Source organism: Apodemus sylvaticus, chromosome 21, assembly GCF_947179515.1.
Source record: "Apodemus sylvaticus chromosome 21, mApoSyl1.1, whole genome shotgun sequence".
Lineage (NCBI taxonomy): Eukaryota > Metazoa > Chordata > Mammalia > Rodentia > Muridae > Apodemus > Apodemus sylvaticus.
In genome coordinates this window covers 8,806,304-8,815,544 of record NC_067492.1, presented here as the reverse complement: position 1 = coordinate 8,815,544, position 9,241 = coordinate 8,806,304, and positions in this window count along the sequence as shown.

Sequence of the window (9,241 nt, the reverse complement as noted above, 5' to 3'; positions counted from 1 at the left end):
TGCAGGAATCACCTGGGGAGCTCAGGAGGAACCAGTGTGGCTGTGGGCGTGGCTCATTTGTAGCGTGCTTGCCTAACATGCAGGCGGCCCTGGGTTCCAACCCCAGAACCTGATAAATGTGATCCCAGCTCTCTGGAGATGGAGGCAGGAGGGTCGGTCAGCCTGAGCTACAAGAAAAAGGTCTCAAAAAAAAAAAAAAAAGTGAAATGGATGTGGTAATGTCCTCAACCTTGTCCAGCCTGGAGCCTGACTCAGCTGAGCCGGGCAAGGCTGCAAAGGAACAATCACCCGGTGACAGCTGGCCACAATGGAGACCTGAAAAATCTAGAGTGTCAAGAGCCCATCAGGCAGCCAGGCTGAGGGCTGCGCAGAAGTGCAAGGCTGCTTTTATGGCGAGGTGGTATGGAAGCTTCTGGAAGTTTCCGTAAGGAACCCTGGGTCCTAGAGGAGGGTCACCTCTCCCTGCTGTGTGAGACAGCTGCGGAGACAATGAAGATCACCTGGGGAAGTCATCTCAGAGTCACTTGGAGCTGTAGGGCGAGCGGAGGGCAGGCTGGCCATCCTTGCTGTTGCTGCCCTGGGTTCATGGCTCTCAAGTCAGGTCCCATCTGAGGTCCGGGACCCCTTCCATCTGCACGGGCAGTGGGAAGTCGTTCCCACCCCACCCCTTTCACCTCTAGGGTTTATCAGCCTCGGGAGCAATTTCCTGTGTCCTGTTTCACATGACCCGAGTACTTCCGGTGTCAGGCCTGTCTACCCTTCTTGGTATTAGACTCAGAGGACCAAGGAGAGCAAGTATCAGGCATCAGGAGGTCCTAGAGGCCGGGGTGCGGCTGTCATGGTAGACGGGGCAGACTAGAAAATGGCTGAGAATGTATGTTCTGGGTGTGTTTAACCCAGAAAGGATGAAGACGGAGAGCCGGGTCCTCTTCCTTCCCTCTGCCCCTCCCTTTAGCCCTGGTTACCACGGAGCCCCTTGCTGCACCCTGCCTGCTCCTCTGGTAGCCCAGAAGCACGGGGGAGCTGTCCCTGGGCACTCAGCCTGAGGGCCTGGCTGACTACATATCAGCTGCTCACTGCAGGTGGGGCGGTGAAGACGCCTGCATGAGGGGGCAGCGGACGCCAGAGGAAACCAAGAAGCTTGAGAAGCCAGCGTGGGCTGTGCAGGGAGGGGGACTGGCCCTGCCTGTGGAGAGGAAACTCTTAGAACACGCCCCCCCACACCCCCACACCCCAGTGTATAAAACAGTGTGTGGTAGCTGAGAAACGGCAGTGGTGACTCCTCTATATGGGAGCGGGGTAGGGGTGGAGCTGTGAGGAGTGCGGTACAGGAGCCCAGGCCCCTGCTGACCTGGGCGGAAGTCCCCACAGCTGAATACAGCCTTAGGAAACTGTCTCTCTCTCTCTCTCTCTCTCTCTCTCTCTCTCTCTCTCTCTCTCTCTCTCCCTCTCTCTCTCTGACTCAAGGATCAGGCTTAAGCTTTTGATTCTGAGTAGCGTCCTACAGTAGCCCAAGCTAGCCCCGAACTCTCTGTGTCGTTACGGCTGCCCTTGAGCCCCTCATCTTCCTGCCCCTACCTTCCAAATGGTAAGCTTAAAGGTGTTTGTTCAAATGCTTGGGTTTTCTTTTTTTTAAAAAAATAAGTAAGCTGGGTTGTGGTGGTTGTGGTGGTTGTGGTGGTGCACACCTTTAATCCCGGCGCCTGTGAGGTAGAGGCAGGTGGATCTCTGAGTTCGGGCCCAATAGGACATTTTCTTGATTAGTGATTGATGGGGTATGGCCCAACCTCTGGTGGGTGGAGCCATCCTGGACTCGTGGTCCTGGGCTTTATAGGAGAGCAGGCTGAGCAAGCCATGGGAAGCAAGCCGTAAGCCGCTCGCTTGCCTCCACAGCCTCTGCATCAGCTTCTGCTCCAGGTTCCTGCCCTGCTTGAGTTCCTGGCCTGGCTTCCTTCAAAGATGGACTATAATGTAGAAGTGTAAGTCAAGTAAAACTCTTCCTAGCACACAGGAGGTAAAGGCCGGAGTTCAATCTTCAGCTATAAAGGGAGTTCAAGGCTAGCCTGGGCTACATGAGACTCTGTCTCAAAAACCAAAACAACAAAAAACAAAACAAAACAAACCCAACCAAACAGCAACAACAAAACCAGGACCTCAAGAGATGGAAAGCCACAGAACTGATGACCAGGTCCTCAAGGGAAACCTTTAGAAGATGCCATAAAGAACATGGGAAGGGGCCCAGGAAATGGCCCAATATACAGATCAGACCTTCATGTGAATTGCTGTAGCATGCATGTGCTCATGCACCACACGTACATAAACACATGTATAGAAAAGGAAAAAAAGCCGGGCGGTGGTGGCGCACTCCTGTAATCCCAGCACTCTGGGAGGCAGAGGTAGGCGGATTTCTGAGTTCGAGGCCAGCCTGGTCTACAGAGTGAGTTCCAGGACAGTCAGGGCTACACAGAGAAACCCTGTCTCAGAAAAAGAAATAAAGAAAGAAAGAAAGAAAGAAAGAAAGAAAGAAAAAGAAGAGAAAAGAAAGAAAAGGAATAAAAGACGTTGGGAAAGGATGTAGGCGTGGCTGCTGGGAGCATGATACAATCTCTCAGGAAACAGTTCTGCAGATCCTTCTAGAGTCAAAAGTTTGCTTATCGGCAGCTCCTGAGAGAATGGCCTTGCTAACTCACACAGGTGTGCTTGGATAACCTGCTCACACAGCTTGCTATGGAGACTGCTGCCACCGCCCGTCCGTCCAACCTTGGGAGTGCTACCTTAATTTGCTCCTGTTGCTGTGAGAAACCAGGACCAAAAGCAACCTGGGAAGGAAAGGGTTAATTTCCATTTACAGTTTATAGTCCATCAGTCAGGGCAGGAACTCGAGGCAGGAACCTGGAGGCAGGAACTGATGTGGAGAGTGCTGCTGTTGGCTTGCTCACCATGGGGTGTGCTCAGCTTGCTTTCTTATACCATCCAGAACCCCCTGCCTAGGAGTGGCACCACCCACAGTGGGCCGAGCCCTCTCACATCATCAAGAAAATGTCCCACAGGCCAATCTGATGGAGGCAGTTCCCCACAGGCCAGTCTGATGGAGGCAGTTCCCCACAGGCCAATCTGATGGAGGCAGTTCCCCACAGGCCAATCTGGTGGAGGCAGTTCCTCACTTGAGGTTCCCTCTTCCCAGGTGTGTCAAGTTGCTAACTGAGATGAGTGTCTCTGAGGCAGCCTGGGGGGGAGGACTGGGCTGCTGACACAACTCTGCACACAGACCTCAAAACACTCCCCGATGGGTGTAGAACATGCCCATGACCCCTACTCAGGGGGCACAGACAAGATCTCAAGTCCAAAGCTAGTCTGGGCTACATAACAAGACTTTGTCTCTAAAACCAAAGCAGAATGATTCTCTCTGGACCCCCAAATCCATGGTGATCAGGGGGAAAAAGCCAGACACAGAAGGCCACAGAGTGTGTGATCCCACTGACAGCAAGCGTCCAGAGCAGGCAAATCCGGGGACAGCAATCGGATTAGTGGTTGCCAGGGCTGCAGGTGGACCAAGGAAGGGCAGCGCGGGACTGTGAGAGTTTACGGAAATGACTGACCTGTGCACGGAAAACGGCCGGCTTTAAGGTAGAAAAGTTACTCGTGCATCATACTATGACCACAGCAACGAGGACTACCAGACCCTCCAGCAGAGCTGCGCCATTGGCCAGGAGGAGGCTGGAGGGCATGGTGGGTGTCTGGGAGGAGGAGGCTGAGAGGCAGAAGCTGTGCTGGAGGAGGGTGCAGGGTTGGCATGTCGGGACCAGATAAAGGCAGGGATACCCAGCTCTCTTAGACACAGCTCACCTCAGGGACACACAGTGATCAGGAGTCAGGTCTCCTCCAATTCCCGGTTAAGAGCTCAAGTTGTCCCCCCTCCTCCCTTGTCCCTTCCCCTCATCCCCTCCCCTCTCCCCTCCCCTCTCCTCTTTCTTCTCCTCCTCCTCCCCTCCTGTTCCCTCCTCTCTACCCTTCTCTCCTCTCCTCTCCTTTCCTGTCCTCTCTTCTCATTTCTGTCTGTCTGCCTCCCTCTGTCTGTCTCTCTGTCTCTCCCTGTCTCTCTGTCTCTCCCTGTCTCTCTGTCTCTCCCTGTCTCTCTGTCTCTCCCTGTATCTCTGTCTGTCTCTGTCTTTCTATCTGTCTCTGTCTCTGTCTCTCTTTCCCTGTCTCTCTGTCTGTCTCTGTCTCTGTCTCTCCCTCTCCCTCCCTCTGTCTTTGTTTCTCCTCTCTCCCTCTCTCCCTCCCCCTCTCCCTCATTCATTCTTGGCTCATCCCCACATCTCCATAAATCAAGGCTCCGGAGGGTGTTGGCAGCTAGGAGAACAGTCAGGCAAGCCTTCCACACTGGGAGCCACTAGGCCGGCAAGACAGAGTCCAAACATGGGCAAGCCTAGCAGGATGGGATGGGGATATCGCGCTGACTGTGGAAGGGGCAGGCAGCAGGGGTTGGAGTTGAGGAGGAGGGCAGGAAAGTCGGGAACCTCAAGGTTAGTGTGCCAGGAGGCCAGGCTGGCACCCCAGGGCCAGACAGCACAGGCAGGGAAAGCCAGAGTCGGTGGTGGCTGGACTCTGCAGGCCTCGCTGAGCGGTATGGGCAGAGAACCACCCTGGAGCAGTTCACCTGCTGACTGGATGGACAAGTGACAGGAAGAAAAATAGGTCTGGAAATGCAGTGGGGTGTGCGCTGACTTAGAGGTGAGCCCTTAAGAGCCATAAGATGTCCCACTGGGGAGCCAGCCACACATATGCCTGCATTCCCAGCACCTGGGGCAGGAGGAGATGACAATGACTAGAGGACCAGAAGTTTAAGGTCATCCTCAGCTAAATAGTGAATTTGAGGCCAGCCTGGACCACTTGAGATCCTGTCTAGAAAAGTTCCCAAGGTCATCCCCAATTACATAATGAATTTGAGCTAGGCTGGGCTACCTGAGATCTTGTCTAGAAAAAGTTCCCAAAGTCATCCTCAGTTACATAGTAAATTTGAGCTAGCCTGGGCTACCTGGGAGTCTGTCTAGAAAAAGTTCTCAAGGTCATCCTCAGCTACATAGTGAATTTGAGGCAACCTGGGCTACCTGAGATCCTGTCTAGAAAAAGTTCCCATGGGCACAGTCCTGACCTTGGCATGTGCCAGGCAAGCACTTTGTACTCAGACACATGCCTTTCTCTTTGCCCTGTTATTGTTTTGTTTTGAGCACATGTATCTCTATCTGTATTTTTCTTTGCAATTTCTTTGTACTGGAGCAAAATTCATATCAAATAAAATCAAGGAGCCGTAGAGTTGGCTCTGCAGGTAAGGGCATCTGCTACCCTTCCAGACAACATGAGTTTGAACCCTGGCACCTCCATATAGATGGGAAAAAACCTGAGTTTCACATGTCGTCTGATCTTCACATCCACACTGTGGTTCACAAGCACACAGTACACACACAGATACACAATAAGTAACTATAAAATTAAATCGACAGTTTTAAGAGGGGGAACAAGATCCCAGAGTAGACGGAACAAACCAATGTGTGTCTTACTGCTACAGGGAAGGGCGGCAGAGCTCTCCCTGTCCTGCTGCGGAAGGAAGGTCCCTTGTGGCTATCCTTTGTCACCACAAGGGAGGAGGAGGAGAGCCTCTGCTCCACCTCTGTGTGGGTAGAAAACTGTCTGGAAGCTTCTGTGAGACACAGCACTGGCTGGCTTCCACTGCGCCTCCTTCTGTGGCCTAAGACCGAGGGTGCACTGTTCCCCCCAAGATCAGCTAGAAGCATGAGAAACCATGGTTCTAGCATATTGAGAAAGTGTCAAGTAGAAGTGCCTGAAGTTTGTCCAGGACACCGGACTCTCCGGCATCACATCCGGTCTCCCTGACATCAGTACATTCAAAAGCAAAGGAAGGCAATGAGACGTACGGTCACGCTGAACTAATTCCAGAAACCACTCATGCCGACTTCAAATCAGTGCTTAAGGTCACTCCATAATAAATGGTGTTGAATGTTGGATGTGGGTAGGCCCTGTGGGGGGACTTCCCAAAGCAAGGAGTTTAGGGGTGAGGCTAGGGTGGGGACTGTGGAGAAAATGACTCTCTCAGAGGCTCATGTGTGACTATGCGTGGTGACGGGATCCGCCCACTAGGTGGTGGGATCAGGCTGGCTCCTGACGTCAGTCCTGTGCCTCCTTCAGCCCACAGAATCGTCTGGGAGTTGATGAACTCACATTGCTTAAGTCAGAATTTGGGAACTCTTGACAAAGAGCAGAGCTCTGCCACCTGAGAGGGAGTGGTCTTTGCAGGACTATCTTCTTGTTCATATGCCCAAGTGTCCTTATAGGACAGCTATGTCACACCTCCCCAGAGAACCGGGTACACGAGACCCCAGGCCAGAGCTTGCGTCCAGTCTGGCACATCTGGGAAGATCTTGAGAGACTGTGGACCTGTGAGCTCAGGGCACCAAGCTAAAAATCACAGCCAGGCCCTATGGCCAGGCCTGTCATCTGAGCTACTCAGGAGAGTATGAGGCAGGAGGATGGCAAGTTCAAGGCCTGCCTAGGCTACAGCATGAGCTCAAGACCAGAGTGAGTTCGACTTAGCCAGATTTTATCTCAGATTAAAAAGTAAAAAGATGGGGCTGGAGAAATGGCTCAGTGGGTAAGATGACTGAGTGCTCTTCCAAAGGTCCTGAGTTCAAATCCCAGCACCCACATGGTGGCTCACGACCATCTGTAAAGAGATCTGACGCCCTCTTCTGGTGTGTCTGAAGACAGCTACAGTGTACTCACATATAATACATAAATAAATCTTTTTTTTTTTTAAGTGAAAATATGTACGTCAGTGGTAGGAAGAGCACTTGCTCCCAGTTATGGAAAAAGCAAACAGACCAGGAGACATTCCTCCGTGGAGAAGTCTGTCCCTCCTTAGACTAGGCAGGGTGGGGGAGGGGAGGAGCTCGATGCCCCCAGCCCTGAGCTGTACAAGGTGCATTGTTCCAGACTCTGGGCAACTTAGCTTAGGCAACTCGTGTGTTCCAGCTCAGCGTGTGTGTGTGGAGGGCATCCATTCCCAGGCAGCCTGGGTGCCAGCCCAGACCTTGGTGAAGTGCTGGCCCGGCAGCTTCAAAGCAGACACCATGGTGTACAGACACCGCTTGCCCTGGCCTGGGAAGCATGCCCAGGGACAACCACAGTGCTGGCATTTTCCTCCCTGAGAACTCGGGGTGACGGCTGCATCCCTTCACAGAACGGCTCTGCCCTCCAGGCTCTTGGCCAGCACACCGGGGGACGGTGCCAGGGGTGTGAGAGTTGGTGCCAGGGGTGTGAGAGTGTCACACGCAACAGCAAGTGTGGGGGACAGGGAACCATTCCCAGGACAGGAGCTCTGGTGACTTAGGATGCTGGGCAGGGGCTCAGCGTGCCCTCCCACAGGGTGACTACGCTTGAGGCTTCCCAGAGTGTGAGGAGAAGAGAGGAGAGGCTCCCATTCTTCATCTCGACACCAGTCTAGGAGTCTGAGAGCGAAGATGGAGCTGCCAGGCCTTGGCCACTCAGCACTTCAGTTCAGATGCTGGCTCTTGGTCTGTCCATCCATTGTCTATGATACTTTCCTTGGGTCCCTCCTGGGGACTGGGACTGCATCAGACTGCTTAGGCAACGGATTAACAGAGTTCCAGGCACTATTTTGGATTTACTAGAAGATACGTTTAAAAAGTAAAAAGAGGCTGGGCACCTGGTGGTACCTGCCTTTAATCCCGGCACTTGGGAGGTAGAGGCAGGCAGATCTCTGTGAGTTGTAGGGCCAGCCTGGTCTATAAAGAAAATTCCAAGACAGCTAGGACTAGACAGAGAAACTGTCTGAAAATACAAAAAATAAAAAAATAAATAAATAAATAAATAAAAATAAAAAAAAGAAAAAGAAAAAAAAAGTTATCAACTCCCCAAAACAAACAAACAAACAAACAAACAAAACAAAGCCAAACAATCAAAACAAAAGTAAAAAAAAACTGGGCTGGGTATGGTAGCACAGGCCTGTAATTCTAATATTCAAGAAGTGGAGGCAGGTCGGCGGTGGTGCACGCCTGTAATCCCAGCACTCTGGGAGGCAGAGGCAGGTGGATTTCTGAGTTCCAGGCCATCCTGGTCTACAGAGTGAGTTCCAGGACAGCCAGGGCTACACAGAGAAACCCTGTCTCCAAAAACCAAAACAAACAAACAAATAAACAAATAAATAAATAAATATAAAAAATAAAATAAAATAAAAAAGAAGGGGAGGCCGGAGGATCAAGAACTCAAGGCCAGCCTGGGTCACAAGAGACCCTGTCTCAACAAAACAAAACAAAACAAAACAAAACAAAGCTAAGCAGCAGGTGCCATTCCCTGTTCCACCCTCTTTCTTTAGTCAGGTCTGTCTGCACATCCTCACTAAGTACCTCAGTACTAGAAACATTGTTTCAAGACAACTCTTTCCTCCATCTCAAAGCTGGTGTCTACGTGTCCTAGTGACAGTTACTGCTTGTAGCTGGCCATGTAAATCGGAGCTTGTTAAGTGCCATGGGGATCAAGAGCCAATGTGGGCCTGTGGACTCTGCTACCTGAGTCGATTTGGCCACGACCTTGTCACCTGATGACTGAGCACAGCTCTTGGCTGTGCAGTGCTTTGTGGGATAACCCTGAGCAAATTTCACACTGTAGCCACCAACTCACTAGCCCTACAGATCATAGCTTGGGCAAGCAGAGGCGGCACAGCTGGAGCAATGGACAGGGTTGCTGTTTGTTGGTATCTGGGAAGCACTTCCCTGGGGATTCTGTCACTTTGTACACACACACACACACACACACACACATACACACACACACACATCAATTGTTCAACCAATCGCTCAGTCGTGTCAGAATGCCCAAATCTGGGAAGTACTAGGCTGATATTCAGTTGTTCTCTGTGATTTCCTGTGCTTAGAAAGACATTTCTTTGCTTGGTTTTGGGAATACAACAAAAGCATTTGTTCTGGGCATGGTCCTGCATAGCCCTGACTGACCTGGTATTTGAAACAATCCTTCTGCCTCAACCTCCCATGTGCTAGGAGTAGAGGTGTGTCTCCTCACACCTGGTTCATGTGGTGCTGGAGAATGAACCCGGGGCGTCCTAAATGGTGAACAAACACTCTCCCAAGGGATCTATGTCCCTCGCTCTATGTTTTGTTTTGAAAAAGGGTCTCGCTCTTCGTAG